Source organism: Dipodomys merriami, unplaced genomic scaffold (assembly GCF_024711535.1).
Source record: "Dipodomys merriami isolate MVZ:Mamm:240054 unplaced genomic scaffold, mDipMer1.0.p SCAF_12, whole genome shotgun sequence".
NCBI classification, from domain to species: domain Eukaryota; kingdom Metazoa; phylum Chordata; class Mammalia; order Rodentia; family Heteromyidae; genus Dipodomys; species Dipodomys merriami.
The window spans coordinates 41,357,042-41,373,317 of record NW_027202493.1 but is presented as its reverse complement, the minus strand read 5'-3'; the positions used below and the strand labels follow the sequence as shown (position 1 = coordinate 41,373,317).

The 16,276-nt window shown below is 46.5% G+C and overlaps 1 long non-coding RNA gene across 1 annotated transcript; it reads left to right on the top strand.

Moving 5' to 3' along the window:
* Positions 1-7,683: 7,683 nt before the first annotated feature.
* LOC138823072 (uncharacterized) lies at positions 7,684-14,647 on the top strand. The gene is made up of 3 exons (XR_011370732.1): positions 7,684-7,801; positions 13,645-13,720; positions 14,400-14,647. It is a non-coding gene; the product is annotated as an uncharacterized lncRNA (long non-coding RNA).
* The last annotated feature ends 1,629 nt before the right edge of the window (positions 14,648-16,276 follow it).

Below are 16,276 nucleotides of genomic sequence, written 5' to 3'. Positions count from 1 at the left end.
GACGTTGCTTGGACTGCTGAGAAGAATGTGTGTGCTGCAGCTGTTGGGGAAAACGTTCAGTGGATGTCTTGATCTGTTAAGCCCATTGTATCACTTAATTCTGAAGTTTCTAGAGATTTTTTGGGGTGTCTAGATAACCTGTCTGTGGTGAGAATGGAGCATGGAAGTCACCCATTGTTACTGTATTGGGGACTATTCACATTTTATTTAGATTGAAATAAAGTATACAAAACTGACTTTCTTCACCAAAAGTGACAGGAATCTCTTTTTTCTGTATTATTTCAGATAAGCAAGAAAGCATTTGCTAGCTGGCTTTTATGTCCAATGGTGTTTGTTTTATGGACTTGGGTGTTCTGATGTTTGATGTGTGTGCGCTTATTGTTATAGCCTCGATTGTTTCCTTCGTCAATATGAAATAACCTTCTTTGTCTCATCTGACTGATTTTGGCTTGAACTCTTTATCTGATATGAGTATATATACTCCTGCTTGCTTTCAGGTTCTATTTGCTTGGAATATCTTTTTTCATTCTTTCATTCTAAGTTTGTGTTTGCTCTTGCCATTGTATTTCTTGGGTCTTGCTTTTTAATCCAATCCTTCTGTGTTTGGAAAATTGAGATGCTGGTGCTGCTGCTGGTGATGATAATTTATTCTGCTGGTCTTGTGGCCTGGTGCTGTCCCTGAACTTTCTTGCTCAAGGCTAGTACTCTATCACTTGAGCCACAGCTCTACTTCCAGCTTTTTTGATAGTCTATTGGAAATAAGAATTTAACAGACATTACTGGATTGTCTTTGAACTGCAATCTTTAGATCTCAACCTGCTGGGTAATTAGGATTACAGGAGTGAGACATCAGTGCCCATCTAGGATTGCGATTACTTATAGAATTATTATTGAAAGGAATGCAGTAATTTCCATCATTCTGTTGTTTTTTTGTAGTGTTTGGCTCTTTTCTAATCCTCATTTGTTTATCCATTCAGTGAAGTTTATTCTTTCCTTGTTTCTGTGAAGGATTTTATCCACCTCTTCTGTGTGGTAGGATTCCTTTAAGTATCTTTCATGCTAGCTTGGTGGTTATAAATTCCTTTGGCTTTTGTTTATTATGGAAGGTTTTTATTTCTCCTTCAGTTATGAAGGATAGCATTGCTAGAAACAATGTAATCTAGGTTGGCAGTGATTTTCTTCCAGAGCTTGAAATACAACATTGCATTTCCTCCTGTCTTTAGGGTTTCTGTTGAGAAATCTTCTGTTTTCTTATGAGTTTGTCTTTATATGCAATTTGCTTTTTCTTTTCTTGCATCTTTTCATATTGCCTTTTGTTCTGTATGTTTAATGTTTTAGCTATAGTATGATGTGGAAAAGTTTTTTCTTGGTCTTGTCTGTTTGATGTCCTGATAATCTTCTGTCCATGAATGACCATCTTATTAGATCTGGAAATTTTTCTATTGTTTTATTAAATACTATTTCTATGATTGTAGCTTGCACCTCTTCTTTTTTGTGCCCATGATTCATAGGTTTGAATGGTATCCCAGAGTCTTGCATGTTTCATTCATACTTTATTATTTTTCTTTATTCAAATGTTTTACTTCCTCTCCCTTGTCTTCAAGCCATATACTAGCTCCAACTTGATCCAGTCTACTAACTGGGCTTTCAACTGAGTGTTTTATTTCCAGAAATTCTACTTTTTTTTTTTTTTTTTTTTTTTTTTTTTTTTTTTTTTTTTTAGGATTTCTATATGTTTATTGAACCCTTCAATATTCTGTCTTCCTTTCAAAACTTGCCTTCCTTATTTCCTTTAACTGTTTATTTGAATCCTCTTTGGATTTATATAAAGAGGGTGTTTATGTACCCTCTTTAGTTACTTTGATCACTCTTTATTTTTGGGGGCTCCATCCTCTTCATTTTCATTAGAGTATGTTCTTCTGAAATTGTTGTCTTTGGAAAAGTAATTTTGCTTTTTTCTTCTTCTGATTTCTTGTGTTCCTGCATCTGAAGCAAAGTGGTTTGTCTGAAAGTTTTAGTTACTTGTAGTCTGTCCTTTACAGTATCCTCAGTCTTCATGCAAGGAGTGTGCAGAGCAGGGCTAAGGTGCATATATTTCTCGCCACTGGACTAGAGGCACAGCTCAGCAATTGGACATTCACCCACACGATCAGGGAACCAGGCCTGATCCCCCAACGCCACTCATGTGGAGGAGGATCAGCTGGAGACTTTTGGGGTTCCCAGTGTGCAGACTGATGTTATATGTGATGGAGGGCAGGGCTGGATAAGGATCAGTTGTCTATTTCTGTGCTGTCTTCCTTTTATAAGTGTCCCTTTTTTGTGTACTAGGAGCCAGTGTGGGGTATGATACACAAAGGAGCCTTGCACCCTGATGGCTGGGCAGGTTCCCAGATGATGCATAGGTCTTGCAGTAATATTCAAGCCTAAGAGAGCCTTCCAAGGGTGTCAGAAAGTAGAGGGACTCGTCAGAGCCCTGAGTTCTGCATTAGCCACAGAGAAATAAATGACTCAGAGGCTCTGCCTGCAGGTAAGTATATGTGCTCCCAGAGGCAAACCCTGACCTGCAGCTCACCACTCTGTGAGTGGGAGGAGCCTGAGAAATCTGATGTGATTCACAGGACCTGTGCTCACAGCTCTCAGTCCTTCCTGGCAGCAAACACCTACAGCCACTAGGTAGCTCCTGGAGGTGAGCACTTTACCAGCCATAGGCTCACTGCCATTTTCACCATGAGTCTCAAGAAATGCAACTAATTCCTCATCGGGGATTGTTGGGTTACTGACCACCATGTTCTTCATTCACTACCTGATCTCTCCATTGCTTAAGCTTCTTCATGAGCCCATGTCAGGATTCTCCTTCTGTGTCTGTCGCTCACACGGGCATGTTGGCTGGCTGGAACCAAGACTCCTGGAGCAGTGATTGCCCCTTGTTTTGAAGAATAAAAGGCTGCCTCTCAAGATGGCACTTCCTGATAGCTGTCCAAGATATGGGGAGCAGAAAAATACCTTTTCCTTCTAATGCTTGCCTGTCATGTGGAAGTCAGGGTTGCTTTGAATCCTGGCATTGGGTTTAAGTTTTGGGGAAGAGTGGACTGTCCGGCATCTGGGCCTGTGAGTCGATTGCCAATTCTACCTCTTATCCAGTGGTGGAAACTGTTGCTATCCCTGACTCTCCAGGGCTGGAGCTGTAGACTATTTCCCACTTTCCTCTCTTGTTGCTCCAAGAGTTTTGTATGTGATGTCCCTCTGTCCTGATTCTTGGTGCTCTTCCTCTCTTTCCCTCTTCAGAATATAGTCTTCTTTGTTACCTCGACTCTTCTCATTCAGAGAGTCAAGTAATGGCTTTGTCTTTTGAGTTTGGAGGAAGAAACAATGGGTTTTTTTTTGCCAACTGTCATTTCTTTTCTATTTTCTTTTCTCCCTCCCCTCTTCTTCTTCATCTCCTTCTCTTCTTCCTCCTCCTCTCTCTCTTCTTTCTGGTCCTCCTTCTTCTTTTTATAAATGGTGTTTATGAAGTTGAAGAAACTTCCCTATGTTTTTAGTTTGCTTTTTTCCTCCCTCTCTCCTTCTCCTTCTTTTTCTTCCTTCCTTCTTTCTTCATTTAATTTTTTAATCTTTCCAGAACTGATTCTGGCTTGTGATATGAAGAAAATATTTTACAGATACTTTTTTTCCTCAGTGACTTTTAGTGAATAATTGAAAGTCTGAAAACATGAGGCAGTTTGGAGAACAGACTCTGGTTTCTAGTCCCTGGCCCTGGACAGCTGGTAACCTTAGGTTAAACAGTGTTGGGATTATTTCAATATGTTTAAAAGTTAATCCAGGATCAAACCTAATGTTGCAACTATTTTTTTAACTTTTTGATTAGGATTTTATCAAGTCAATTGATAGAATTGAGCCTGACATGTATTGATACCTCCTGTGTTGCAGGTTCTGTGCAAAACCTTGGAGTCTTTAAGGCAGTTGTGTTGGGAAAAATGAATGAGAAATTCCAAGCAATTGAAGTTCTATGAAAATTCCTTCCATACCATGAGGTCTGTGGATGAAAAGTAACAGACGAGAAAATGTTATGTGGTTTTCTGAAGCCATGGGCTGTTTATTTTCGTAGCCCAGTGCCTTACACTAGACAAGCTCTCCAGTGATTTAGTGGATAAAACTAAATTGAAAAGAAATTCTGGATAATGAAAAGCCTACAAACCACAGCATTTCCCACTTCATTTCTCTAGTGTGGGAGCTTTAAATCCCTTTTATGGAGGCAGTGAATACAAATGTTGTACATATTTCCTACAGAGAAGAATGCATTTCCTTTTTCCCACTTAGGAGAGTCTATAACTAGCCCCTCCCCCAACGAAGAGTCAGAAGCCAGTGTTGCATGTTTATCATCCTAGTAACTTGTGAGGCTGAGTATGAAAGGGACATGGTTCCGGACTAGCCTGGGCAGAAAACTCCATGAGATCCATCTCAATGAAGGGAAGTTGGGTGCAGCAGCAGGTGCCTGCCATCCTAGCAATTACAGGAAATCTAAAATAGGTGGATTGAGGTCCAGGCAGGTACCTGGGGAAGAAGTAAGACCCTGTCTAAAAAACAACCAGCAGAAAGCACATCTAGGGGCAGAGCTCAGTGGTAGAGTACTTGTTTAGCAAGTGTGAGGACCTGAATTCAAAGCTCAGTACTGCCCCAAATGAGACAAAATAAAAAGAATCATTGTCCCTCTTCAAATATACTCCTTTGAGTATGTAAGACCTGGATTTCTGGAAGACAAAGGGATGGTTTTTTTCCAATTAAGAAATGTTACTTGTTCTTTTGAGAAGCTAAAAACAAAAGTGCTCTCCCACTTCTTAAGCATTTCAGAGGTTACTGGAAAATGTGGGTAAATAGGTACTCTTCCCCCCCATGACTGACTCCTGGGGTGTTGTGAGTGTGCATCCTGCTAAGAGAATGGGGTACCCTGTAGCCTTGGACCCCTGTCTTCTGTGAACACAATCCTGGACACTGAACCAGACACTCTAGGGGACAAGTGAGCCTCTAGGATGTTCACACCAGGCCTGTGTGAGGCCAAGACTGCGAAAGCAGAGCAGCTACCCACAGCCAGCACCACGCTGCATGTGGCAGCTGCCGTCCTGGGTGAGCTGCCTTTGGGTGCTCCAGATTGTACCAACTACTCTGATGGTAGTGTCCTTGTGATCACACTGCAGTCTACACACACACACACACACACACACACACACACACACACACACACACACACACACACACACACACACACACACCCCTGGTCCTCTCTGGTAAACAGTGGAAACAAAAACATGAGAAAACAAATCCCAAGCATTAGAGCTCTAATTCAAAGTTCCAAGGAAAGAAAACCCAGTGGTAATATACACCTGCATCTCTGAAATGATGAAAAGCAGAATAGGTCTGGTCTCCCTCCCTGCCAAGCACCTGCCAGGTAGAACCTGGAGTCTGCCTGGCCATCTTGTGCTTGAGATTTGTTCTGCTCTGCTCTGCTAGTAGCTGAGGTGTGAGACTGTCCACTAGATGGCGCCCCAATCCAGGCAAATTGTCCCCCATCTTGGCAAAGAGATGTGTTTTGGTTTGAAAGCCAATATCCTGGAGGCAAATTAACACAAGGTCTATTGATTCTTCACCTAGGTCTTCTATTTTACCAGAGTAACAAATTCTCTGCCGCCCATACTTAGTTCCCCCTCCCGTCACCGGATGTGTCTGCATTTAAAAGTAAACTGTTCTTCCAAGCGCTGGGCCACTAATTACCGTACTGATTGCATTGCACATTTAGGGAAGTGAGCTTTGGCTCACTGGCAGGGACTCCTAGGCGAAATGCATCTGAAGACTGGTGCAGAACTGGGCAGCTTCTGAGTGGTGTCCAGGTCTCCGCAGGTCCTTACTGGGCTGTGCCTTCTGTTCCTGGCTTCTGCTCCTGGGGCTCGGGTTCTCAGCCCGTCCCAGCTGAGCTGACACCCAGCACTATGATCTGAAGTGGCCTTGTTCTCATGGTGGGTCCCCAGTCTGCCTTTCCACCTTTTCCTTTTAAGGAAACTTCTCTGGGGGTAATTTTAAGAGTGAGGGAAAAGTTACAAAGCTGCTAGAAACTTCTCATATGTGCCTCGTTCAGTCTCCGTAGCCTCTCACCCCGCAGTATCCTGGGACACGTGTCAAAATGAAGAGCTAAGGGACAGAGACACCCAAAAGTCTGGCCAGATGCAAACACCCCATCCATCCAGTCCCGCCCTCCTCTGGGAGTTGTTCCCAGGACATCTATTTCATAGCTTTAATGTAGACACCCAGATGCTTTCCAGGTTGTGCACAGTATCCCTTGTTGAGTTTAATGGCTACATGTGCTCCTTCCGTGTAGTGCTGCCCTTGGCACCTTGTGACAAGAGCCAGGTCATGATGACCTGCTGTCCTTTAGAGTAGAGGGACTAGAAGAGTCCCCGTCTCACACTCAGTTCTGCAATCATGTCCTCCTCCTCCTCCCTCCTCCTCCTCCTCCTCTTCCTCCTCCTCCTCCCTCCTCCTCCTCCTTCCTGCTCTTCCTCCTTCTTCCTCCTTCTCCCTCCTCCCTCCTCCTCTTCCTCCTTCTTCTCCTCCCTCCTCCTCTTTTTCTTCCTTCTCCTCCCTCCTCCTCTTCCTCCTCCTCCTCCTCCTCTTCCTCCTCTTCTTCCTCCTCCTCTTCCTCCTCCTCCTTCTTCCTAGTTCTCTAACATTTGAACCACAGCTCCATTTTCAGCTTTTTGATGATTAATTGGAGATAAGAGTCTCCTGGATTTTTTTTTTTTTTTTTTTTTTTGGTCGGTCATGGGGCCTGAACTCTGGGCCTGGGCGCTGTCCCTCAGTATTCCAGTTGTAGACTAGCACTTTACTAGCTTTTTACCACTTGAGCCTCAGCCCCACTTCTGGCTTTTTTTTTTTTTTTTTTTTTGCTTATGTGGTGCTGAGGAATCAAACCCAGGGCCTCATGCATGCAAGACAAGCGCTCTATCACTGAGCCACCTTCCCAGCCCCTCTCCTAGACTTTGTGTCCAGGCTGGCTTTGAACCGTGATCCTCAAGTCTCAGCCTCCTGAATAGCTAGGATGACAGGTATGAGCCACGGGTGCCTGGCCCACCGACATTTTCTTAACTACTCTCCCTGCTCTGCCCACCGTGTCAGGCCAGGCCTATGGACCTCAAGAGGCACGTGGAAGAATTAACAACCCCTTTCTCGAAAAGCCTTTCCCCTCCGCAGCCATCTCTCCCAGAGTGAGCTGCCCCCACCCTCTCCCTCGCAAGAAGAGGCCCTGTGCCTGGCATCCTTCCCCAGCCCCAAAGCCTGGCACTAGCTCCTGCCAGAAATGATCTCCCGGTGTCTCCCCTAACAGTCATCATGATTCTGACTCTGAAGGACAGGTACTGCCCGGGGCTGGGCTCTGGGCTCTGGGTGTCATTCATCTCACCTGCCAGTGATCCTGCAGGTCAGGTCACCTGACTGGACTCCCCTGACACTTCGGCTCTTCCCTGGCTGGCAGGAGGAGGCATGAGGGAGGAGCAGCGCTCACAGCCCAGCCGCCCGCCAGCCCTGTCCTCGGGACCGGGTTTGAGAGGTGCACGTTTCTCATGCGACTGAACTAGCAGCCAGGGCCTGAGTCTTTGTTGTTGTGGTTCTTGTGCAGGAATTGCAGTCGCAGTTGCCGCCGTTCTCTTCTGTACTTTCCTTCTGGCCAGATGGAGAGCAGCGACAAGGAACTGTGGACGTCCAGGCCTGTGCGAGGATGGTCCAGCACAAGCAACACGAACTGGCTCTGGCTTCTGTGAGCAGAAGAGGAACTTACTAGAAAGTATCTGGGGAAGCCGACAGACTCCTAGGGAGGGGCTGAAGCTGGGCTGCCAGGAGCCAAGCCTCCATCCAGAGAACAGCGCATGCGCCAATGCCACGTTCCCACCTGGGGTCCGGGTCACAGCCACAGCCCATACTGCCATCAGCACACAGGGTGGCTGGGAGGGGGGGGGAGAGAGAGAGAGAGAGAGAGAGAGAGAGAGAGAGAGAGAGAGAGAGAGAGAGAGAGAGAGAGAGAGAGAGAGAGAGAGAGAGAGAGAGAGAGAGAGAGAGAGAGAGGGAGAGGGAGAGAGAGAGAGAGAGAGGGAGAGGGAGAGGGAAAGGGAGAGGGAGAGGGAGAGAGAGAGAGAGGGAGAGAGGGGGGAGAGAGAGAGAGAGAGAGAGGGAGAGGGGGGAGAGAGAGAGAGAGAGGAGACAGAGAGAGAGAGAGAGAGAGAGAGAGAGGGAGAGAGAGAGAGGGAGAGGGAGAGGGAAAGGGAGAGGGAGAGGGAGAGGGAGAGAGAGAGAGGGAGAGAGAGAGGGAGAGAGGGGGGAGAGAGAGAGAGAGGAGACAGAGAGAGAGAGAGAGAGAGAGAGAGGGAGAGGGAGAGGGAGAGGGAGAGGGAGAGAGAGAGGGAGAGAGGGGGGAGAGAGAGAGAGAGAGAGAGAGAGAGAGAGAGAGAGAGAGAGGAGAGAGGGGGGGAGAGAGAGAGAGAGAGAGAGGGAGGGAGGGAGGGAGGGAGGGAGGGAGTGCGAGAGCCCCTCTGCCCCCCATGCCTGGCTCCTGAGCTCCAAGCTCCCAAGTCTGGTCCTCAGCCACCCACTGACAGAGCCTCGCTTGGCCTCCATGGCGAGCTGGGCTGTGGAAAGGAGGTAGACATCTTCAGTTATGTTGTAAAAATTAGTCTCTGTCCCACCAAGACTCCCAAGAAGGTATGACTAGTTGGGTGGTGTCCCGCCAAACTCAAATGTCCCTCAGCCTGTGACTGTCTTGGGGTGAGATGTGTCAACGAGGAGCTTGCGTTAATGTAAGATTGTTTCGGGGTCCTCTCCCACCGGTCTGTCTGGTGTCCTTGTGTGAAGAGAATTGACAGGCGTGAGCGTCCCCAGCGCTGGGTGTGCCCAGCAAGCAGATGGCGTCTGCTAGCCGCGGAGGGAGGCCCCACAGAGGCCAACTTCTGCCCATGCCTTGGTCTTGAACTTCCAGCTCCAGACTGTAAGGATAAGGATAAGGATCTGTGGCTGGAGGTCTTTGAATGCTGCTGCAGAATTCGTGTGGAGATGGGGAGCTGAAGAGCCAGAAGCCAAGAGGGAAAATAACGGTGCTCTGGCCACCCCGTCTCTAGTCACCTGCTGGGCTTTGCCATCCTCAGGCTGAGAGGCAGGGGTGGAGCGGTGGGGAGAGGCAGCATGCTGGGGGAGCCCCTACCCTTCACGTGGAGAATGCACAGATCTGTACCCCTCGATGCTTAGGAGCCTCCCAGGCTGGCGTGGGGAAGTTGGGCTTGGCAAATGCATGTGCCTTTGGCAGTTGAAATTCACAAGCTCTTCGGGGCACACCAAGGGCCTGGTGTTGCTGGCATGCCCACCTTTAGGTGAGGCTCAATATCTGCTTTTTCCAAAATCAGATGCTTCTGTGTGTGGTTGAGGTGGCCCCTTTTTCAGCGTCAACTATGCTAGACGCCGGGCAACTGCTCTAACAATGTCAATGTATTCTATTCAACTATGGCCTATGAAAAAATAATTGATTGGCCAGATGCCAGTAGCTCATACCTATAATCCTTGCTACTCAGGAGGCTGAGGTCTGAGGATCGAGGTTCAAAGCCAGCCCAGGCAGGACTGTCCATAAGACTCTTATCTACAAAAAAAAGAAGCTGAAGTGGAGTTGTGGCTCAAGTGCTAGAGCATTAGCTTTGAGCTAAAAGCTTAGAGACAGCACCCAGGCCCCAGGAGTAGTACACACATTTGAAAAAAAGATTGGATCAAAAATGGTGACATTGTGACCAAATTTTAGCATTGTATTTGCCAATGAAAGACCTACTAACAGGAATGTTAAGTAAGATTTATTGAAATTGTGCTTTCAACATTTACACATTTTCAAACAGCTTCAAGGGTGACCGAAATTTCTCTATAATGGTAAACATAAAAAAATGGAATCCATTACCCTTAAAAGTGTTTCTATAAGCTACATTGAATTGTATATGCAACATATAATTATATGCTGAGGAATTATATATGCAGCATTAAACAACATCTAAAAGACATAGTAGAAGCTGGGATGGTAGCTCAGTGGTAGAGTGCTTGCCTCACATGCATGAGGCCCTGGGTTCGATTCCTCAGTACCACATAAACAGAAAAGGCAGAAGTGGCACTGTGGCTCAAGTGGTAGAGTGCTAGCCTTGAGCTGAAGAGCTGAGGGACAGCACCCAGGCCCAGAGTTCAAGTCCCATGACTGACCAAAAAAAAAAAAAAAAAAAAAGACATAAGGAAGGAGTTAAAGTTGTTTTTTTCTCTGCTGGTACTGAGACTTGAACTCAGTGCCTGGGCACTGTCCCTGAGCCTTTTCCCCCAAGCCTGGTGCTCTACCACTTGAGCCAGAGCTCCACTTTCAGATTTTTGGTGGTTAATTGGAGATAAGAGTCTTATAGACTTTTATTTTTGTTTTGGCCCGGGCTGGCTTTGAACTGTGATGTCCAGATCTCAGCTTCCTAAGTAGCTAGGGTTACAGGTGTGAGCTGCCAGCGCCCGGCTTTAAGTTTGTCAGGAACTATGCACAAGTTTTCCACAAAGTCAGCATTTAATACCTACTCCATTCCTCTGCGTTTTATTTTGATCTTAATTATAAAATGTAAATGGGGTGTAATGGGTTGTTTCAGACGGCTTGCTGGCGGGGCTTGTCTCCCCCCTGTCCCTGAGTGTCTTGTCTGGGGTATCATTTTCTTTGAACACCAGAATGTGCAAACTGTTGGGATGCACCAAGCAACAGATGCAGAGCGCTTCCTTGCACAGAGCAAGCAGTTCATAATATTAATTACGCCGTTAATGGATTATTGTCGTCATTATTATACAGGAGCCGTGGATAAAGCTCCCCACGAGTTGTCAGAAATCATGAGTTGGAGGCATGCTTCTCTCATAAACTATCTAACGACCCTAAATGAGTCAGTTTATCTTTTTTATGTCTGCTTAAAATGCAGATAACGTCCCCGCTCCTCCGCCCTGAGCAGCCGTGTCAGGAGACTCTCACGGAACCACGCTGCCCACCCCGTCCCAGCAATGGGCAGAGCTTTTGCTGATTCTACGGAGTTTCTTCTGTTCACTTCAGGCTGCTTCCACTGCATGTGGTGTTTAAGTTTAAACTGACATGAGAGTGGACGCGCCGCTTCTCACCCACCGCTGCCCTGCTGTCTTTCAGCTGCCCAGAGCCACCTGTGGGCCTTGGCCACCCTACTGAATACCCCCAACTTAACCATGCACCGAGCACGCCTATGCCCTGGCCACCTTTGCTCTCAGCTTCCCGCTCCTCTTGTGCAACAGGCAGGGGAGATTTAAGTGCTGTATAGTCTTTGTCCATGATATATATTAAAAGGATTAAAAAGGCTTCCTATAGCCAGGAGCCGGTGGCACACACCTGTAATCCTAGCTCCTGAGATCTGAGGATCACAGGTCAAAGCCAGCTGGGGCAGGAAAGTTTGTGAGACTCTTATCTCCAATAAACCACTAAAAAACCAGAAGTGGTGCTGTGGCTTAAGCTGTAGAACACTCTCCTTGAGCTGAAGAGCATAGGGAAAGCACCCAGGCCTAGAGTTTAAGCCCCACGATGAAAGAAAGAAAGAAAGAAAGAAAACAAGAAAGAAAGGAAGGAAGGAAGGAAGGAAGGAAGGAAGAAAAAGAAAGAAAGAAAGGAAGAAAAAGAAAAGTCGAAAGAGATGAGATTTCACATTTTCCTGCTTTTCCTTCATCAAGACCTGGAAGATCTGAAGAAAAGTCCACAGAGGACTGTGCTTCAGTCAGCTCATGGCCTGAAAGCAACCAGAATTTCTGAAGCACCTAAATGAGTCCCCTGTGCCTACATGGAAAATGAACTGCTTAACTTCATTGTGCAGAAGATAAAGAAACGGAACCCGGAAACAGGGAGACGTGGAAGTCACTCATCCTGAACACCCAAACCTACTCCCAGAAACAGAGAGACGTGGAAGTCACTCATCCTGAACACCCAAACCTACTCCCCTCTGTAATAAGAGGAGACCCTGATAGACAAAAATCCTCCAACATGGAAACCCTGGGATAGCTATGAACTTGCACTCCTCCTGCCTCTGCTTCCCAAGTAGCTGGGATTACAGATGTGCACCGCAAGGCCTGGCTAGTAAGCTGGGAAATCAACAAGAACAAAACAGACCACAAAATGGAAATGTTTGAATGCGTAGAAATGAGAAAGTAAATTATTTCAGATATTTAAAAAATTAAAATTGTGGCAGCTTCAGGACCATGCATTTGAAAATATCAGTGAAATAATTATTTTATGAGAATAAAATGTTACCCAAACATATTCAATAAGGACTTTAAAAAATCCTTGCATTCATCAATAATCACCAAATTAGGGAATCTAGCATAAACTATAATGCCTTATGGGTAAGTTGTATTAATTTAAAGACAATACACATTTTATCCTATTTAAACTGAACCTGAACATAATAATAATAAAAAAGAAAACAAGTACTTTTTTCGGAACTTGTGTAACCCAGATGCCAGATCTGATGTGCTAGTTTGAGTTTTGTGCCAGTAAAAAAGTGTTACAAACATCACAAGCAGAAAGGAATTCTTAAGAAGAGATTTGAATTCTTCAAAATCATTAGAAGAGTTATAAAAGCAAACTCCAAGAAGGGCCTTCAAGAATGACCCATAAACTGGCTTCCTGTGGTTTATGCCTGTAACCTACTGGGGTGGCCATGACTGGAGGATCATGGTTTGAGGCCAGCCAAGGCCAAAAAAAGTCCCCCAACTTCTGTTTCAACAGAAAAAGCCGAGTGTGGTCGTACAGGTCTGCCATCCCAGCTATTATGGGCTGAGTAAGTGACAGGATCACAATCTAATCTGGTCCAGTTAAGAAAATGGCATCTTAAAAAATCCATAATATTCAGGCATAAGACAAGTGTTACCTTAGTGCTTCTATTTGCCATTTTATTAGTGATCCTAGCCAATGCAATAAAACAGGTAAAATTAATCAGGTGTAGTTCCTGGAAAGAAAAGGATCAAATTATCCCTTAGGAAGTGATGTAATTATCTATTTGAAAAGTATGTTTGTGATCCCAGCACATGAAGATGGTATGATCATCTTCAGTTCAAGATCAGCCTCCGACTCATCTCAATCACTCCTTTCACCTCAAACAAACAAACTGTAAAGCCCAACTGAATCAAGTAAAACAACAAAGAAGTAAACTCCACCCTACAGCTAATGAGAGCCAAGCAGGATGGCTGGCTACACACTTAGCACATGAACAATTTCTCTATATTTTGTCCATAATCCATATAATCTATAAGAACTATAATAAAACTATATTAAAAAAAAAACTCCCTAGCAGTAACATTTTTCCTGAAGCCGTATAAGTAGTGCTGTGAAGTTTTGTGGGGATAGCTAACAGTTTGGTAACAGAAATCTGGTGTCTGCATTTTAACATAAACCCAAATAAATTCCAGATGGTACACACACACACACACACACACACACACACACACACACACACACACAAACACATTTTGAAGAAAAGAATAAATTAAGTACTTCTATAGATCTAAACTTAAATTAACTTTCTAAAACAATTGGATGTTTATTGTTGACAGTGGAACAAAGAACAAAAGAAGAGAAAACCAAATCTATTCAAGACAAAGTTGGTAAAAATAGAAATTACAAAAAAATGTAAGTCAATATTTAATTTATCTTGCAATGGGAAAGGAGGATGACAAAGAGGGAGGATACTGCGGGTGGATGGCTCATGCCTATGATCTCAGATACTCAGGAGGCTGAGATGAGGAGGATCTCAGTTTGAAGCCATTCCAGGTAGGTAGAAAAATCCATGAAATTCCATCTTCAAAGTAACTAGCAAAAACCAAGGCTGGAGGCATAGCTCAAGTGGTAGAGTGCCAACTGAGCATGCAAGGTAGATCTTGAAACTCCGTAAAGAAGTTCACTGGCCAAAGTGTATGGATTATTTTTCTCTTACTGGAAATTCACACAATATGAATACAACAAAAATATAAACACAATACAAAATAGTGTCCATACAATTGTATGTAAATATAAGTACAATTTAGTGGGAGATTGGGAGATGGGCTGAGGTTTGAATTTAGAGATTTATACTTGCCAGGCAGGCTTTCTACCACTTGACCCAAGTCCTTAGCCCACTTGGCAATATTTTCAAGGAGGAAAATCAAGGATTGAGAAAGGTTGGGAGTGAGGGCAGAGGTAATTCCAAGTGTGGACGGTGGGAATGTAAATGTAGCCATCCTACAGGCCAGTTTGTCAATGTGTATCAATGCTTTTTTTTTTTTTAAAGCAGTCTTTCATTTCAAAATTTACACCTACGATTTTATCCTAGGGGAAGAAATAGACTTTTTGTGGAAGGCTACAGGTACAAAGACGTCCACCAAGGTGTTGCTTACAACGGTGAAGAATTGGAAATGAACTGGCAGGAATCAGGAAACACCAGTGTGCACGGTGACTGTCAAAAAATATTGAATGGTGCTACCGCGATGGTGAATCAGTCCATGTAATTTATGCTTTCCATTTGCAGCCTGTGAGAAACTGTACAAAAGGAAGGTTGGGAGAAAGAGCTCAAACATTAAACAAGGCCTATTCCGAATGAATTGATTAGAGGTGACTATTGATTTCTTGTTTTGGTTTGCTTACCTATTTTTCGGCAATGCACGGGCATTGTTTTTGCTTTAAAAAAAAATGAGAATTAAAAAAAACGAGTCTCTAGGAAACTTCAGTCCCGCGGGACAGAAAGCTCCGCAGACTCCCCTGTCCATCCAGGCCAGGGCGCTCTGCCCACCGTGCCAGGCCAGCACCCTCCCTTCCTGCGGGCTTGGGTGCGTCCCTGCGTCTCCAGAGTCCCGAATACCGCCCACCGGGAAGCGGATCCTGTTGTCACTCCTTGCAGCCTTCGGAGCTCCGGCTCCAGCTCCGGCTCCGGGGCCCTGGGCCTGCGCTGTCCGTAGCAGCTCCCACCTCCCCCCAAGATCCACCCCTGTGCCTCGTGTCCACGGTACCTTCGGGCACTGGGCAGGTCCCAAAGCACTTTCCTGGCTATAACTGGGGTTTCTGTGGTGCCATCCCAGGGCTGGAGCTCCGGGGGACCTGGGCGCTGCCCCTGAGCCTTTCACTCAATGCTAGCACTCGACCACCTTTGGGCCGGGCCTCCACGTCTGGATTTTTTTGGGGGGCGGTGATCAATCAGAGATAAGAGTCCCATAGACTTTCGGGGCTGGCTTTGAACCTCGATCCTCAGATCTCAGCCTCCTGGGTAGCTGGGATGACAGGCGTGAGCCACTGGCGCCCGGCTTGCAATTTTTTACGTTTAAGACAATGAGGGAGCTAGGGCGCTCGGCGGGCAGGGGTGGCGACCCCCCCAGAACACGTGGGGGGGGGCTCCGGGACCCCTGAGTGCCTGGGCCCGGTGTCAGCGGAGGGAGGCACGCACGTATTGACCACCTAAGTGCCGGCTGCTAGGCAGGGCAGACGTCGCCAGTACGAAGGGCCGAAGGGCCGGGTGCGTGGACCTCGGAGCTGGGCTGTGGGTTTCTCCCTCACCTCGCATCCCCTGGGAGCGCGGACAACCGGGACACAGCAACTTTCCTGGCTGAGTCTTGCGGGACGCTTCCGAGCGGTTGGTCCAGCACCGCCCGCGGGGCACCCAGCCACCATCCCAACGCAGGTTTAAGCTTCCCGAACCCGCGAGGGTCCCCACGCAGAAACCCCCCAAACCCCGGGACCCCATCTGTCCTCCTTCCAGGACGCAGGAGAGTGGGGCCAACTTCCGGGACTTGCGGGGTGGAGGTGCCGGAAGTGGGGGTCCCAGGCTTGGGGGGCGTGTGTGAGGAGCGCCTACCCTGAGGAGTTGAACCATGCACTCTCCCCACGTGCCTTCTCATTTTCTCTCGGCCACCCTAAGTGTGCAGGGCTGGGGTGGGGTGGGGTGGGGGTGGAGAGGGAGGTGGTGATGGAGATGGAGGTGGTGATGGAGATGGAGGTGGTGATGGAGATGATGGAGGAGATGGAGATGGTGATAGAGGGTGTGTCTGCGCGCGTGCTGAAGCTGGAGACTGCCTAGTGCCCAATGGAATGGATTTCTAGCTGGTGTCACGTTAGTAGCCACACACACACACACACACACACACGCGCACCCACGCACGCACCCACGCACACACCGTGGGGTTGTAGGAAAACAAGTTGTGTCGTGGAGAAGAAAGTTGG